Source organism: Lotus japonicus, chromosome 2 (assembly GCF_012489685.1).
Source record: "Lotus japonicus ecotype B-129 chromosome 2, LjGifu_v1.2".
Taxonomy (NCBI): Eukaryota; Viridiplantae; Streptophyta; class Magnoliopsida; order Fabales; family Fabaceae; genus Lotus; species Lotus japonicus.
Window position 1 is genome coordinate 6,084,360 of NC_080042.1, and position 18,147 is coordinate 6,102,506.

An 18,147-nucleotide genomic window follows, 5' to 3' on the forward strand; every position below is an offset into this window, starting at 1 on the left:
GAAGGAGATGTGGTTGTTGTTTCAGTGGCTAATTTGTCTGAGATGTGGTTGTTGTTTCAGTGGCTAATTACTCTACAGGTTTGAGTAGCGGTTTAGGTGACGGTTCAGGTCTTAATTTGGTTCAGGTATGTCGTTTCTGAGACGAGTGCTTTGGATGTTTCGGAGGTTGCACCTGATCGGCGTCATTTTTCGGACCATTATGTTCCTTTTGTGGTTCCCACATGTGGTTTTCTCAAGGTTTGAGCCGCTCTCCCGTATTGCTTATGTGGAGAAGGAGCCCTCTAAGGCCCCAAGTTCTTATGTTGGGAGAAAAAGAGGTCGTCCTAAGAAAGGAACAAAGAGGGGTAACACTACGCGAGGGGTAAGGGGAAACAAGGTTTTCAGGTTGTTGAATTTGTTGTATTGGAGGCATCAAATGTGTCCGACAGTGGTTTTGTAAAGGTGGACCCCTTGGATATGTATTCTTCTCAGCCTAAGAATTGTGTCTATGTGCGTGCTAGTGAGATGTGGATGGTTGAAAAAGAGTTGGGTCAAGTTTGGAAGGGTACTGATGATGATGGTTGGTAATCCAATGTTTTATTTTGGTACTGTGTTTTTACTCTCTAACATGTTTGGAAATCGTTGGGCTAACATAGAATTAATTCTAGGGGTAAACTTTTGAGGCTAGCTTTTGTATTACAAGATTTATTCTATAAAGGGAAGTTGCTCCAAACATGCTAGAAATTACCAATACTTTGTCTTCCTTCTACTCTCTCTAATTAAATCCCAATGAAAACAGAGTATGTGCAACTAATGCAAATATCTTCAATCCTCTACTCTTGGCTTCTTTTGCAATGTCATAAGGTACGACCCTATAGCTCAAAAATATTTTATGGTTCCTTAAAGTCTAAAAAAAAAGTATTGACTACAAACACCAATTAGCATTTCAAACTCCCCTTACTCTTCAAAATTTCATATCCATGCTAAAAGCCCCCTCTTAATCTAACTATACACCCACAGTTTAAACAAGACCGAAACATTTTAAACCAATTAGGCAATGCTAAGCTAATCTCAAATGGAAATTTTCTCCATCTTCCATTTATCATAATGTAGGGTCTAGACAACAACTAAATATTTTTGGAAAAGAAACAAACAGGGCCACCATATTCACTATGTAGTTAGGATAAGAACCAGAGAAGACAAATGAGAAACTAATACATACAAAGGAAATGACCTATCATCAATATCAAAATATATATATATATATATATATATATATAGGAAAGAGAAAGAGCAAGGACTATCAGGTCACTTTGCTGATATGTCCTTTCTAGGTGCAATCTGCTCTCAGATTGATTCTCCAAGCCTTTGTTCCATGTGTCTTTACATTATCATCTCCTCTACATGGACACGTGTAACTCTGTCCTTTCTCTTCGCCCCTGATTGTTTCAGCGTCATCTGCGTATTCTCCTATCTCCTTCCCAATCGTCCTCTAGACTGATCTTCTCTCTCCAACTGTTCTCTCAAGCCATAAACGCACAATCTCTGCTCCTCTACATTATCCTATGACTTTTGGGGAAGGTCGCGACTTACTCGCTGTGTCCTTGGCCTATGAGCTTTTTTTTCTTCCTCAAAATGCTACCTTTGCCGATTTTTCCTGATATGTTTTGAGTCTGATGAAATGCTTTGTAGAAGGGGATTGAAATTTTATTTGGGTGATGGTTTTCATATGATGAATTATACATCAATTCCAATCATTTTCTCTGGCTGAACAAAATAAAATAGCTAGAGTAGTAAAGAAAGCATTTCAGCAATTGAGAACCTATGTTCTGGTCTTCTTTCATTTTTTAATCTTATTTTCCATTCTCATTTCTTCACTGGAATGTTGTTGTCCTTGGTGTGCTTTCTTTCTAGTAGAAGTTCCTCCAGTCCATCTCTTATAGGTTACGACCCAATGGGTAATAAAAATTGAAAATTTCCTCAATATTTACTCTTCCAGTGATTCATATTTGGTAGATGTACTTGATTTCCTTTGTTCTGTTTCTGCTTTAAATTGTGCAACTTATTTTGAATGCTAATTACTTTGTGGTTGTTGCTTTATTTTTGCTATAGTGCCTTGATCTGTTTAAGCATCGCTATGATTATTTAACTATCTCTTACTTCTCTTCCTTCTTCGCTTTGCTCTTTATCTATTTGACCTTTTCAATCTCTGCTGCAACTTTGAATATGAACATTTTGTTGATACAAGAAATGCACAAGAAAGGGGGGTGAGGAGGTTTGAATTGTGCCCTTCAAAAACTTTAAGATCCAAAAGATAGTGGATGATAGACGATGAACTTAATCGTTTGGCCCAACGGATAAGCAAGAGTAAATGAAAGACACAATGACACGCAAGCTTTTATACTGGTTTACCCCCAGAACGATAGGGTTAATCCAGTCCTCGGCGTTAACCGATATTTCACTAAGGGTGAGTTCCAAGGACTCCTCCTTATAAGTATTCTTCAGTTTGCCTCATCAGGCAAGAATGTCATTTAGCAACTGCCTCTCCAGACATTGAGTATTATAGCCGCTCCAGGCAAGTATTATTTCAAAACTGTCTCTCCAGGCATTGAGTACTCTTAAAGCCCCTCCAGGCTAAAGTATTGTTTCATTATTGCCTCTCCAGGCATTGAGTATTCTTTGTCACTTCCTCTCGAGGAAGAACGGGTATTCTTGTACATGCCTCTCCAAGCATAACGAGTATTCTTGTAGCCTCTCCAGGTATAACGAGTATTCTTGTACATGACTCTCCAGAAATAACGAGTATTCTTGTACATGCCTCTCCAGGCATAACAAGTATTCTTTGTCCCTGTCTCTCCAGGCAGTTGAGTATTATTTGGCCACTGCCTCTCCAGACATTGAGTATTCTTAATGCCTCTCTAGGCTCACGAGTATTCTACGGACTCCTCCTCACCGAGTATTAGACGTGACTCCTCCTTACAAGTATAAAGGACTTCTCCTAAATGATCTTTTTCAAGACCATTTATACTACTTTACAATCTCTTATGAATAAGAGGGATAGTGATCAAATGAAGCACTAAGAACTATAAAGTATTATAGAATTACTTTATGTTCTTTTAAAACAAGAAAGAAAATAAAAGATCTATCTCTTAAGTGTGTTTTTCCTTGTTGCAGAGGCTGATGAAGATGTCTTCTTTTACCATGTTAACCATAACTGCCTCTTGCTGGGTTGGCTTGCTTAGCTGTCTAGTATGTCATACCAAAATTGTTGAGCTGTCCAGAACTTGTATTAGCATTGTCGGGAATTGCTTCTCAGATTGATGATTGTGCAAGCTCGTTTTCCTCACTTCTTGGTACCATTTCTTGATGTTCCTTCAATAGCCTCCCAGAAGCTGAAGCATGATAGATATCTAGCATGTTGAGATTGCTTAGTAGAAAGGAGAAAGGTCATGTTTAGAGAGCCTTTGTAAAGAAATCTGCTACTTGAAACTTTGAAGGAATAGACAATAACCTCATTAAACCAGCTTCTGATTTCTCCCTTACTATATGGTAATCTATCTCTGAATGTTTAGTCCTTTCATGGAAGACCTGGTTAGCAGCAATATGAAGAGCACTCTGATTATCACAGTAAATGAATGAAGGCTTTACTGGTTCAATCTGAAGATCCTTTAGCAAATAAGTAAGCCATTGTAGCTCACAAGTGGACGAAGCTAGAGCCCTATATTATGGTTCTGAGGATGACTTAGATACTGTATGTTGTTTCTTTGATCTCCAACAAATCAGTGACTTCCCAATGAAGAAACAATAACCAATCACTGATCTTCTAGTGTCTACACAACCTCCCCAATCTGCATCACTAAACCCCAACAATTGTACTGCAGAACTCCTTGGAAAAAACAATCCTTTTCTAGGACTCCCTTTCAGATATTTTAAAACTCTATGAGCTGCAGTATAATGTGCTATAGTTGGATTAGAAATAAACTGACTCAGCTGTTGTACTACAAAAGTAACGTCTGGCCTTGTTGTAGTAAGATAAATAAACCTTCCTATGACTCTTTTGTATGAAGAGACATCTTCATAAGGTTGCCCCTCATTTTGAGACAATCTGGAAGATGAATCAAGAGGAGTACTCACTGGTTTGCTTCCCAGTACTCTTGAGTCATGAACCAGATCAAGACAATACTTCCTTTGGCACAAAGAAATACCCTTGGCAAAGTGAGCAACCTATAGACCAAGAAAGTACTTTAAAACTCCCAAATCTTTGATCTTAAAAGCAATATCCAAAGCTGTTTTTATCTGTGTAAACTCAACTAAAGAATTTCCAGCTAAGATAATATCATCCACATAGATAAGCAAGACAGTAAAACACCGGCCTTGATTTGTGGTGAATAATGAATGATCACAACTAGGCGAGCTTATAACCACAACCAACTAACAAACCAGTAAGCTTGGCATTCCATTGCGTACTAGCTTGCTTAAGTCCATATAAGGACTTGTGAAGCTTGCAGACCTTCCCTGAATCGACACATGAAACCCCTTCTGGTACCTTCATATACACATCCTCATGTAGATCTCCATGAAGGAAAGAATTATTGACATCTAATTGATCAAATGCCAATTCTTCACACATGCAAGGGCTAAGACCATTCTGACAGTAGTAAGTTTAGCTACTGGGGAAAATGTGTCAAAATAAGCTAATCCTTCAATCTCATTATAACTCTTAGCTACTAGGCGAGCTTTGTATCTCTCTATTGTACCATATGCCTTCCTTTTGATCTTATAAACCAACTTATTACTAATGGGAACAACATTAGAAGGTAAAGGCCTAAGCTTGATGTTCCATTAGCCTCTAAAGCAGAAATCTCTAAATTCATTGCATCTACCCATCATTTATGTTTGGAAGCCTCAGCATTAGTGATTGTGTGGTTCAGAATCAAGAGACAAAGACATGACATATGTATGATGTCGGATACGCAAATTAGAATAGGATATATAATTGGAAATATGATATTTAATACCTGAATATGCTTGGCTAGCTTTACAAGAGTAGGCTGTGTGAAGAACATAGTTTCTGAGATATGATGGTTGATGTCTAGTCCTTGTAGATCTTCTTGTCTGATCATAAGCAAGAAGTGATGATGAAGATTCTGGACTTGAAGTAGGCACTTGAATAAGGTAGTATCTGCTGAAGGAATTGAAACTGATAATTCATCCAGAGAATCAGAGAAGTAGTAGGAACAAGAGTCTTTAGCAAAGGATCAACATTAGGAACCTCTGGTGATAAAGCACCCTTGGCATTCTCATTCTCTAGTGTGAAAACTGTCGCGTCCCCCTTCCATGATTGACGACTTCACCGAACTCTGATCACCTCAGGAGCGAGCGACACGTCATTTTTTCTTTTCAAGTTACCGCAAATCCTTACTAACTATAATCTAAACTCAGGGACCACTAAGACCGTCTCCAGTCTAAGAGTTCCGTTCTAACCCTTCAGATGAATGACCATGAATCTAAAACAGACATATTAGTGACAGAATAACTAGCATCACACACACAAAAATACGTGGCCACCATAGAGTACACATGTCAGAATCAAATAGACTGTTCAAGAGAGGACACACATGTCCCCACCCGACATCATAAAATCGAACTAAATAGCAATAAGACCCGATAGAAACTTCTTCGGGCCGTACGCTTCACTCCCCATTCATCTCCTCCTCTGGATCCTCCTCCCTATACCTGTTGTTCCCCTTCGCCTGCACTGGTACCGATACTCTATCCCCCAAGTCGCCTGCTCTATAGAACCTCTGATGGTATATCCGAGCGTCTCTGGAAATGCTGGGTGAACGCACCCTCTTCCGGGCGGTGGTCCTAAGGCATGGAGCGGTCCTCCGAGGCGGTAACCCACAGACTCTCGTGATGCCTGACCGGGTGCAAAGGGCTGTTGTGGACTCCTGGCCTGAATTGGTGTAGCTTGAACTGGTCCCCTATGAGGAACGGGATCCACTCCGTACTGAGGATTGAGATCTGCACCAAATTGAGGAGCTAGATCCACCTCTGGCTGAGGGTGTGGTGGTGGATCAGGAACTGGTGGTCGGAACCTCCTTGCGTGCCTTTGCATGTACAATGAGAATGCTAAAGGGATCGTCAACGGATAACCTATGTCATTAGATCCAGGTTCCCTACACCACAACATAGTTAATGCATTATTAAAACTGAACCCTGAATTGGGCTCGAGATACCAGCCTGTGCCGGACGGGAAATCAGCATGGATGGCGAGCACCGAAGGGAGACTCATCGCTTAACTTGTGATATGCTTATGAGTAAAAATAATGCAAGGGTGAGTCAAACGCGACATTGCACAAGATACATAGAAAATATTATAAACGGTAAAGCTCAAGATAACATCCCATTAAATACAAGCATGTTAACAAACACACACAACAACAAAGCATATTATGAGGGTTCCATCACCTTATACCTTCGTCCTTCGATTAGACTTCTCCCCATACTTCTTCGAAGTAGAGGGTTCCTCGCCAATGTTTTTATTTTATTTATCATGTGATGAGTATGTTTTTAGGGCCCGAAGCCTTGGCTTCTTTAATCTACGGAACATCGTCTCGGGAACATGGACACTCATTATAGTCCACTCTTTACCGGACATGATGGCTCAGTAGCTCACAAACAAAAATACACAACTTCGTGACTCCTAATACTTCACTTCAGGCCGGCCCCCTGGACCCTGCCGGTAGCAGATGAAGAGGTGGAACCATTGTGTAAGTCCCGGGTCTATTCATCTCTGAACAAGACCACCATTGGCATCTCTGTATTCCCGCTCTCATTAGTAGTAGTGACGAAACTTTCCTACTCCTTGTCGCTCTGAGATTTTGCTTACAAACATCATCCATCGCCCCCTTATTCTTCTTTATCCTTTCTAGCGAACTAGAAGTAAACATTTGTAGCTTACTCTTCTAGTAAGTACACCTCATGTTTGTTGGAGGTGAGATCCACAAGGACCAAGTAGTTGGGTTTTAAGGCACGAAATTCCATTCGCTTCGGTAATGGTTATGTACTTTATGCTCAGTTTGAAAGAAAGGCCACAATGCCTATCATTTATTCAATTTTATAATTATTATTATCTATCTCCCTAAGATGGATTCCTAACGTGTGACGGGTGGGTCTAGTTTTCAAAACAAGTATCAATAACATATTAAGCCGGTGAATTATTTCCCTTTACTCTCCTACTTCAGATGTATATTATTATTGCCATAAGACAATCTCATATTCAAGCCAATAGGCCATTAACCTAAGTATCACCATATCTCGTGGTATACTTTATCTCCTTACTAATAATGCAGAAATAAAACATCCACAAGCAATTCACAATATGAATCATAAGCAAACACTCAACATCACTTCATCAAGCATATTCAGATTTGCATTTGAAAACAATTAAGTACATAACAATATGTTTACTATCGCCTTAACAATTACTTATCCGTCATGTACCAAGACAAGGTCTTGTTTAACTCGCCTTACCTTGGGTTCTTAGTGGGCGAGAGTCTTGAGGCTCCAAGCCTGCATTCATAGGTCATATAAGTCACAATAAGTTCTCTAATCATTTAAATAGAGTTAGTTAGGGCTTAACTATGCTTAGTTAGTCGTTAAACTTAAATCTAAGCCTAATTGTTGGTCAATCTGCAAGTGCACAGATATCTCCGGGTTTTAATTTATCGAACCACAGGGAATTGGAATGTGAATTCAGTTTAAGAGTCAAGTTCAAGGTTGGAAAGCAAATAGAATTCAGTTTTAATGATCGATTGTTTAAGTGATTGAGTGACAAACTTAAGAAATGTAAGTGTGTGATAACAATGGTGATCTTGCCTTGGGTTCTTGCTTAACTAATTCAGTTTTAAATTAACCTATTCTTCCCACAAAAATTCTGAGTCTCTCCTTGATGCTTTAGCCTATGTAATCATCTATCAATGCCTTGTATAGACAATCCTCTAAAGTCAGAAGATAAGTTCAATTCCTTGACAACCTAAACATCTACTAAAGGCACTAAGCATGCAATCCAGGCCAACAAACCCCAACCCCTACTCTATTCCTAGTAGCAAGCATAGAAGAGGTAATCCCATATCATGTCCCTAATCTATAACAAATTTCCATTATATTATAGAAAAGCATAAAGCTAGCTCATGATCTAACTTGAAACATAAAGCATAGATATGGAATTCAAGGGTTTACTCAGAAGATTCATGTGAAGAAAAAGGAAATAAGATTAAAACATCAAGAGTCTTACAAGGAACCCAAAGCAAAAAGGTGTTTAGCCAAACATGACTATGAAATCCATGCTAGAAAATAAAGATAAAACCTGGAACATAAGACCTAGGGAAAGCTCCCAAAGCTTCAGAACTCAAGCTCTCTCTTCTAACTTATGAAACAAAATGATAAAAATGACAAAAGTTACAAAAGAAATGGCAAAAAGCCTATTTAAAGGCTGACAGGTCGAGTCTGGGCGCTCAGGCGCCAATTCAGAGCGCCTGAGCGCCAATTGCACTTAAAAAACATGCTCTCTGGACCAATTGGCGCCTAGGCGCCCATCCCCCAGCGCCTAGGCGCTTGAGCTCGCTTGAAAAGGGCTTTTTGGCTTCTGAAACTCCTCTTTTCAATCCTCTTTATGTTCTTCATCAATTCCATGCTTCTTGGCCTTCTTTCTCCTTCAGTTCCTGACTTGAAACTTAGCCAACAAGCCAAGGAAAATTCTAGAAGCTCAAAGAGCTTATTAGCACATGAGATCCTTCAATTAACACAATAAAACCATGCAAGTCCTAAACTTTACTCAAAATGCTAGAAAACTCCCTATAAAACTACTAAATTACCAAAGCCAAATAAAGACTAAAGAAAATATAAAAATGCATGAGAATGCATGAAACACTACATGAGACTCAACAAAAAAGACTCAAAACACACAAAGAAATGACCCTAAAAACACTACTAAAATAGGGTCATCACACCACTATACTCAACGACAGCTCGTCCTCGAGCGTAAAAACACTCGCTTGCCCTCAAGCGCAAGAAATGCTCCCAAACAAGTGCTCTCACAAGGAATACCTCACAAAAAACAGAGGGACAAAGTAATCACAACTAGTTCCAAGAGAAAGACCCAACAACCTACTTCATGCATCTTTTGAAAAGAGAAGAGTGTTGAGTCCATTCATGAGAAACATATAGAACTAAGAATCCTAGGATGAGATGTTCATTTAGTGCACTGAGCGCACAAACAAGTTCATAGGTCCTGAATGTCATTCACTCCATAGCAACAAAGATTAAGCATGCAAACATTCAAAGAGACTTCCAAAAGGGTTGAAACATTGGCTAGGTAAACCATGATGGTGGTTGGTCCCTAAGGGAAAACTAGGCTTTCAAGCACATTGAGTGTGGTCCTCTTCGAATAACCCCGGAGCTTACAACACACTCCTTTTACAAGTCTCTTGCACCCAACTTTTCAAACTTTTTTCTTTTTTCCAACTCCAACTCTTGGTTAGGAGTTCTTTTTCTTTCTTTTTTTTTTACTGTTTTTTTTCTTTTTGGGGCAAGAGTCTATTTCTCATTTTTTTCAGCTCCAAACAACACAACAAGGACCATCACTCCCCAATATTCCAACCAAACATCCGTCCCAAAAACTTGGCTACAACAAATTCTCCGATAAGGCTCAAATGGGACAACTAAAGACAATGTTCAAACAATGAATTCGGAATCTCAAGAAATCCTACAAGTCTCAAGAATAAAGAACGAATCACTAAGCATGCTATGAGCAAAATCAACGCAAAACCAAGAATTGCAAGTGAGTCAGGATCCTCCAGGGACATTTTATGGTGAAGGGTCAAAGATAGACCCTTAATGGACTCACCTCGACTCCTTTCTCAAGAAACATTCGGAAGACCGAAGTCTCCTCCTCTCTTCCCCAACATGCAATCACTCATCCCCAAAAACAACAACAAGTATTAACAAAAGCATTTTCGAAAACAGCACTAGTAGGGAAGCAAAACTATAGCTAAAACATGTGAGTATAGGGAAGTGAAAAACCCAAAAACGAAAACTTAAATAACAATGCATGATAAAAAGAAAAATAAAAGCTATAAAAGAGTAAATATGTAAGAATGCATGAGCTAAACTAAGGGAAAGAGTTGACCTTCTTTACCAATTACCATGGAGGTCTTAGAGTCACCTCCTACTCTAGCATTTAGGCTCTCAATCCCTGCACAATGCAACAAACAAACAAGCAAAAATAACAAAACTTGGGTTGTCTCCCAAGCAGCCCATTGTTATAGTCTTAGGTAGACTATCCCCCTTATCAAGGAGGTTTGAAAAACATGGTTTCCAACTTCAGCACCTCACCACCTTGGTACACTTTCAACCTCTGTCCATTCACGGTGAAAGTGTTCTTGGTCTCTGGGTTTTCAACCTCAACAGCACCATGAGGAAACACCCTCTTGACCACAAAGGGTCCCGACCATCTAGACTTTAGTTTCCCAGGGAAGAGTCTCAATCTAGAATTGAAGAGCATCACCAATTGCCCTGAGACAAATTCCCTATTCAAAATTTTCCTATCATGCCACTTCTTCGTCTTTTCCTTATAGATGCTAGCACTCTCGTAAGCTCGGAGTCGAAACTCATCAAGCTCATTCAATTGCAAGAGTCTCTTCTCGCTAGCAACTTTCCAATCAAAGTTCAATTTCCTTATGGCCCAATAGGCCTTGTGTTCTAATTCCACAGGTAAGTGACACGCTTTCCCAAAAACTAAATGGAAAGGAGAGGTACCAATTGGAGTTTTAAAAGCAGTTCGGTAGGCCCATAAAGCATTGTCAAGTTTCCTTGACCAATCCTTTCTGGACGAATCTACCACCTTTTCAAGAATACGTTTTAACTCCCGATTAGAGATCTCAACTTGCCCACTAGTTTGAGGGTGATAGGGGGTAGACACTTTGTGCTTGACACCATATTTTTCCAAGAGAGACTCGAAAGCTCTGTTGCAAAAGTGGGTACCCCCATCACTTATAATTGCCCTAGGAACACCAAACCTAGTAAAAATATTTTTTTTTAGAAAAGCAACCACCACCTTAGAGTCATTTGTTGGGAGTGCAGCGGCTTCAACCCACTTGGAAACATAATCCACAGCCACTAAAATATACTGGCAACCAAAAGAAGGTGGGAAAGGTCCCATGAAATCGATGCCCCAAACATCAAACAACTCAATTTCCAAAATATTCTTGAGGGGCATCTCATTTCTCCTTGAGATGTTACCAGTTCGTTGACATCTATCACAACTCTCAACAAAAGCTCTACTATCCCTATGCAGTGTAGGCCAATAGAAACCACTTTGGAGAACCTTAGCAGCGGTTCTCTCCCCACTAAAATGTCCACCATAACTTGATCCATGGCAATGCCAAAGAATTTTCTCAAAATCAACTTCTGGGATACACCTTCTATTGACTCCATCAGAACAAATTTTGAAAAGGAAAGGGTCATCCCAGAGGTAAGATTTTGCATCATGCAAAATTTTTTTCTTTTGCTGCCATGTCAAGTCATGGGGAATAGGTCCAGCAACACGGAAATTAGCAAAGTGTACATACCAGGGTAAGGGTTCCTCGGTGGAAACAGTTAGGAGTTTCTCATCCGGAAACTCCTCTTGAATAGGTATTGGGCTGCACGCCCCACCTTCCAATCTTGACAAATGGTCTGCCACGCCATTGTCCTTGCCTCTCCGGTCAATGATCTCAAGGTCAAACTCTTGAAGGAGTAAGACCCATCGAATCAACCTTGGCTTAGAGTCCTGTTTAGCAAACAAATGCCTCAAAGCAGCATGGTCAGTATGAACAATCACTTTAAAACCCAAGATGTAAGGCCTAAACTTTTCACACGCAAAGACTACACCCAACAATTCTTTTTCAGTTGTAGTGTAGTTCCTTTGGGCCTCATTTAACACTCTACTTGCATAATATATCACATACAAAACTCTCTCTTTCTTTTGACACAAGACAGCCCCTAAAGCTAGATCACTAGCATCACACATGATTTCAAACGGTAGAGACCAATCCAGAGCAACAATTACCGGGGATGTCACCAAACTCTCTTTAATAGACTCAAAAGCTTTCAAACAATTCTCATCAAAAGTAAAATGTGCTTCCTTCTCAAGCAAGTTGGTCATAGGCTTAGCTAATTTGGAAAAGTCTTTAATAAACCGCCTATAAAATCCAGCATGCCCGAGGAAACTCCTAATACCCTTGATGTTAGTCGGGGGAGGGAGCTTTTCAATGACTTCAATCTTAGCTCTATCAACCTCAATCCCCTTTTCGGACACCTTGTGTCCAAGAACTATGCCATCCCTAACCATGAAATGACATTTCTCCCAATTCAAGACCAAGTTGGTCTCTTGACATCTTTTCAGAACCAAGGCTAAATTCCCTAGACAAGCATCAAAATTTGGACCCAAAACAGAGAAATCGTCCATAAAAATCTCGATGCAAGTCTCTATCAAATCAGAGAAAATAGCAAACATACACCTTTGGAAAGTAGCTGGGGCATTGCAAAGCCCAAATGACATTCTCTTATAAGCAAACACGCCGTAAGGGCAAGTGAATGCCGTCTTCTCTTGGTCCTCCGGTGCAACACAAATTTGGTTGTACCCGGAATAACCATCAAGAAAACAGTAGTATTGATGCCCAGCCAACTTATCCAGCATTTGATCTATGAAGGGCAAAGGAAAGTGATTCTTTCTAGTTACCGAATTCAGCCTTCGATAGTCAATGCAAACCCTCCACTTCGTCACTTGACGAGTGGGAATCAACTCATTGTTCTCATTGGCAACCACAGTGATGCCTCCTTTCTTGGGAACCACTTGAACGGGACTTACCCATTCACTATCCGAAATGGGATAAATCACACCTGCATCAAGCAACTTGATTATCTCTTTCCTCACCACACCCTTCATGGAAGGGTTAAGTCTTCTTTGAGGTTGGACTATAGGTTTGTAATTTTCTTCCAACAAAATTTTATGCATGCATATCGCAGGACTAATACCTTTGATATCATCAATAGTCCAACCCAAAGCTGACTTGTGATCCCTTAAAACTCTGAGGAGTTTCTCCTCTTCCAAGGGAGTGAGAGCACTATTCAAAATAACAGGTTTATTCTCACCTTCCTCAAGATAAGCATACTTGAGAGAGGAAGGGAGTGGCTTGAGCTCACTCTTCTCCTCAATTGGAATCTCCTCATCCCTAGTTAATTCTTCTTTCCAAATGCTTTTGGTGGCAAGAGATGAGACAGATTCTAATTGAGATAGAGTAGCATTAACCTCATGGTACAAAGAATCAAGTTCTCTCTCAAGATTTTGGTCCTCTATCTCTAACCCCTCCATGATTGTTGTTTCCAAGGGGTCCTTAATGGATATCCTAACAAACTCTTCACACACGAGCTCATCCACTACTTCACATCGGAAAACTTCCTCATCCGCTCGGTGTTTCAAAGAGTCAAAAATATTGAAGAGGACCTCATCTTCACCTACTTTCAAAGTTAGAGTTCCCTTAGCCACTTTAATCTCAGCCTCACCAGTGGCTAGGAATGGTCTCCCCAATATGAGAGGAACTTTAGAGTCCTCTTCCATGTCCAAGATGAAAAAATCCACTGGGAAGATAAACTTATCCACCTTAACCACAACGTCTTCAATGATCCCGTAAGGGGTTTTTAAGGACCTATCCGCCATTTGCAAAGAAATCATAGTTGGGGTAACCTCACCTAAGTTCAACCTTTTAAACATACTAAGCGGCATCAAGTTGATACTCGCTCCTAAATCACACAAGGCTTCTACCACAGTTAATCCCTCTATCTCCACCGGAATAGTAAAACTCCCGGGATCTCTCCTCTTTTTAGGCATCTTCCTTTGCAAAATGGCACTACACTCTTCGGTCATCAAGATAGTTTCATCGACCTCACTCAACTTCCTTCTCTTACTGAGGATATCTTTCATGAACTTAGCATAGATTGGCATCTGCTCCAAGGCTTCGGAGAAAGGAATATTAATATGGAGTTTCTTAAAAACTTCCAAGAACTTAGAAAATTGTTTATCCAAATTTTTCTTCACCAAAGCCTTGGGAAATGGAATCTTGCGGAGTTCAGGAGTATGGGTATTTACAACTCTAGTCCTAGTAGGCTCTCTAGCTCTTTCCTCCATAACACCCTCATTCCTTTCTTCCTCAGCTTTCTCATTTTTCTCTCCTTCAATTTTTTCCTCTGGCTCATGTAACACTCTTCCACTCCTAGTGGAAACAACAGCAGTATTTTCTTGCCCAGTCAAAGTTAAAGGTTCGGAAGAGAACTTACCTTGGTGATTCTCGGACATTTGCTTTGCTAGCTGTCCCAATTGACTCTCCAAGCTCTTGATAGCCATATCATGGCTCTTGTAATTGCTCGATGTATGATCAATGAATCTCTCAATCAGCTCCTCAAGACTCTTCTTGCCAACCGTCTTTACAATAATTTGCGGCTGGACAAGAGGCCCTTGTTCTGAGGTTGGAGCTCTTCCTTCTTGAGTCAATGTTCTGACCTTACCAACATCATCATTAACAGTACACTGGTTACTATCATGAGATTCACCACAAAATTTGCACTCCAAACTAGTTACTCTCGCTCCAATTGACTTGGCATCCTGAATATGTTTCCGCATTTCCGCTACTTCCTCGGAGAGTTGCTTGTTGGAGGCTATGAGCTTATCATAAGATTCCACTTCAAAAGAACTTCTTCGGATTTGGCGTTCATTCTCGGAATTCATGGCCCTCATCGCCATTTTCTCTATCAAGTCATACCCCGCTTGTGGGGGAAGAGCATCGAACTCCCCACTTGAAGCCGCGTCCAAACCAAACCGTGATGAATATAGTAACCCATCATAGAACTTCGCCACACATTCAGCTTGGGTGAGATTATGTTGAGGACATTTCCTCAAAAGCTTCTTAAAGTGCTCCCAAGCCTCATAAAGATTTTCATCTGAGGATTGTGTGAATGTCATGATGTCATTCTTCAATTTCCTCAAGAGAGACCTCGGGAAGAACCTCGTTGTGAATTTTTCTGCAAGGTCTTCCCAAGTAGTGAGACTCCCTTGAGGTTGTGAGTTCAGCCAATCCTCTGCTGCGTCCTTCAAAGAGAAGGGAAATAAACTCAACCGGATTGCTTCTGTAGAAACATTCACCACCCGATAAGTGTTGCAATTCCGGATGAACTTCTCCATATGAGCATGAGGATCTTCCGAGGAACCTCCACCATATTGGTTTTGGCTCACCATGTTGATGAATGCCGGTCTTAATTCAAAGTTCCCCACTCCTTCGGGAATGACAATACTTCCGGGATAGTCAAAGCTCATGGACCCCGAAGTTAGTTCCCGAAGAGTTCGGTTGGCATTCTCAACTTCTTGTTCACGTAAGCGGAGGGTGATACCCTCTTGAATCCTTGCCTCAATGTGGGCTTGCAACTCCTCCTCTGTCATGCGTCCACCCATGGTGGTGCCTCTCTTGAAAGCAACCTGCGTATGACACTCACAGAGAAAGATTAGTAGCACCAATTCTAGACAAGTTAAAACTTAAAACTTAAACCAAAAATCACAAAACAACTCCCCGGCAACGGCGCCAAAAACTTGTTGGTCAATCTGCAAGTGCACAGATATCTCCGGGTTTTAATTTATCGAACCACAGGGAATTGGAATGTGAATTCAGTTTAAGAGTCAAGTTCAAGGTTGGAAAGCAAATAGAATTCAGTTTTAATGATCGATTGTTTAAGTGATTGAGTGACAAACTTAAGAAATGTAAGTGTGTGATAACAATGGTGATCTTGCCTTGGGTTCTTGCTTAACTATATCAGTTTTAAATTAACCTATTCTTCCCACAAAAATTCTGAGTCTCTCCTTGATGCTTTAGCCTATGTAATCATCTATCAATGCCTTGTATAGACAATCCTCTAAAGTCAGAAGATAAGTTCAATTCCTTGACAACCTAAACATCTGCTAAAGGCACTAAACATGCAATCCAGGCCAACAAACCCCAACCCCTACTCTATTCCTAGTAGCAAGCATAGAAAAGGTAATCCCATATCATGTCCCTAATCTATAACAAATTTACATTATATTATAGAAAAGCATAAAGCTAGCTCATGATCTAACTTGAAACATAAAGCATAGATATGGAATTCAAGGGTTTACTCAGAAGATTCATGTGAAGAAAAAGGAAATAAGATTAAAACATCAAGAGTCCTACAAGGAACCCAAAGCAAAAAGGTGTTTAGCCAAACATGGCTATGAAATCCATGCTAGAAAATAAAGATAAAACCTGGAACATAAGACCTAGGGAAAGCTCCCAAAGCTTCAGAACTCAAGCTCTCTCTTCTAACTTATGAAACAAAATGATAAAAATGACAAAAGTTACAAAAGAAATGGCAAAAAGCCTATTTAAAGGCTAAAAGGTCGAGTCTGGGCGCTCAGGCGCCAATTCAGAGCGCCTGAGCGCCAATTGCACTTAAAAAACATGCTCTCTGGACCAATTGGCGCCTAGGCGCCCATCCCCCAGCGCCTAGGCGCTTGAGCTCGCTTGAAAAGGGCTTTTTGGCTTCTGAAACTCCTCTTTTCAATCCTCTTTATGTTCTTCATCAATTCCATGCTTCTTGGCCTTCTTTCTCCTTCAGTTCCTGACTTGAAACTTAGCCAACAAGCCAAGGAAAATTCTAGAAGCTCAAAGAGCTTATTAGCACATGAGATCCTTCAATTAACACAATAAAACCATGCAAGTCCTAAACTTTACTCAAAATGCAAGAAAACTCCCTATAAAACTACTAAATTACCAAAGCCAAATAAAGACTAAAGAAAATATAAAAATGCATGAGAATGCATGAAACACTACATGAGACTCAACAAAAAAGACTCAAAACACACAAAGAAATGACCCTAAAAACACTACTAAAATAGGGTCATCACTAATACTTTTGTCATTATCACTAAACATTCCTCTTTCTATTCTCTGACTTCTAACTATCTCTGATTAGGCTCTTAACACTTAGCTTAGGTCAGATTATGAAAATCAAGTTCAATTCTCTAACCTAATGTTCCAAAAGTCCTATGCTTACTTGCAAATTAAGAAATTTCTATTTTAAACTCATAACATACTTCCAATACAATATTCCCATAGTTTCCTACCTTCTGAGTCCAACTAAACCATTTTCACAAGCTTTTGAAGACTGTAGCTACCTCAATTAGCCATTTTAAAAACTGGACGAGAGGTGAAATTGGGGCTTTTCAACTCAGGGCTTAATTATCAATTCTAACTATCCTAACACGCTCTATCACCTTCCAAAAGCATAATCCAATCATCGTGGTGTTCAAATTCACTTCCAGAAGCTCAATTCGAAGAGGAAACCAAGGTTGAAGCTCTTCGAATTGGTTGCTTCGATTCTTGAGGTTCCAGGCTTCGAAACTAGTCTAAAGCTTCTTAAAATCATTCTAACATGATTAAGGGTTAGTTTTGGATCGAAAAATGCTAAGAATTTGCGAGTTGCAGAGAACTCACAGAGGCAGCTTGCCGTAGAAGATGATTGGAGCGCCGGAGCTTTCAAAAATGTCGATGTCGGAGCTGTTCTAGGAATAGGTCCCTGTTCTACTCGTCGAGGGAAGAAGATTGGTGACAATGGGTGGCTCTGGAACTGAACCAGGCGACCGGAAAGTGGAGTTGCAGGTCGTGCAACTCGCCGGATTCTGGAAAAGTTCACCGGAGATGATGATCTTCATTTTTTAGCTATCCTTGCTCAAAGCTTCACCAAAATTACCTAGATCAACTCCTTTTCCTTCTAAAAACCTAAGAATTATACTCTAACACTCAAAGAATTGGGTGAATCGAAGAGAAGAAGCTCTTGAAGCTCCTCTCGGGTTTTGGGGTATTTGGGGCTCTCTGGACACTCTTGGTTGAAACTGAGGCTTCGAATGGGTTGCTAGAGGCTCAAGGACTTCAACATGTGTCATTTTATAAGCTGAAAGGTAGTTAATTTCGAAAATCAAGCTTAAGATCCTAAGCTAGTTGCACCTCCAATGGATATTCATGCAATTGGATTAACACATGGTTCTAGAGCTGCTGCAAGTCT

The 18,147-nt window shown here is 40.2% G+C and overlaps 1 non-coding gene across 1 annotated transcript; it reads left to right on the plus strand.

The window, feature by feature from the left end:
* The first annotated feature begins 14,951 nt into the window (after positions 1–14,951).
* On the plus strand, positions 14,952–15,058 carry LOC130741605 (small nucleolar RNA R71). Its single transcript, XR_009020493.1, has one exon. It is a non-coding gene; the product is annotated as a small nucleolar RNA R71 (small nucleolar RNA).
* The last annotated feature ends 3,089 nt before the right edge of the window (positions 15,059–18,147 follow it).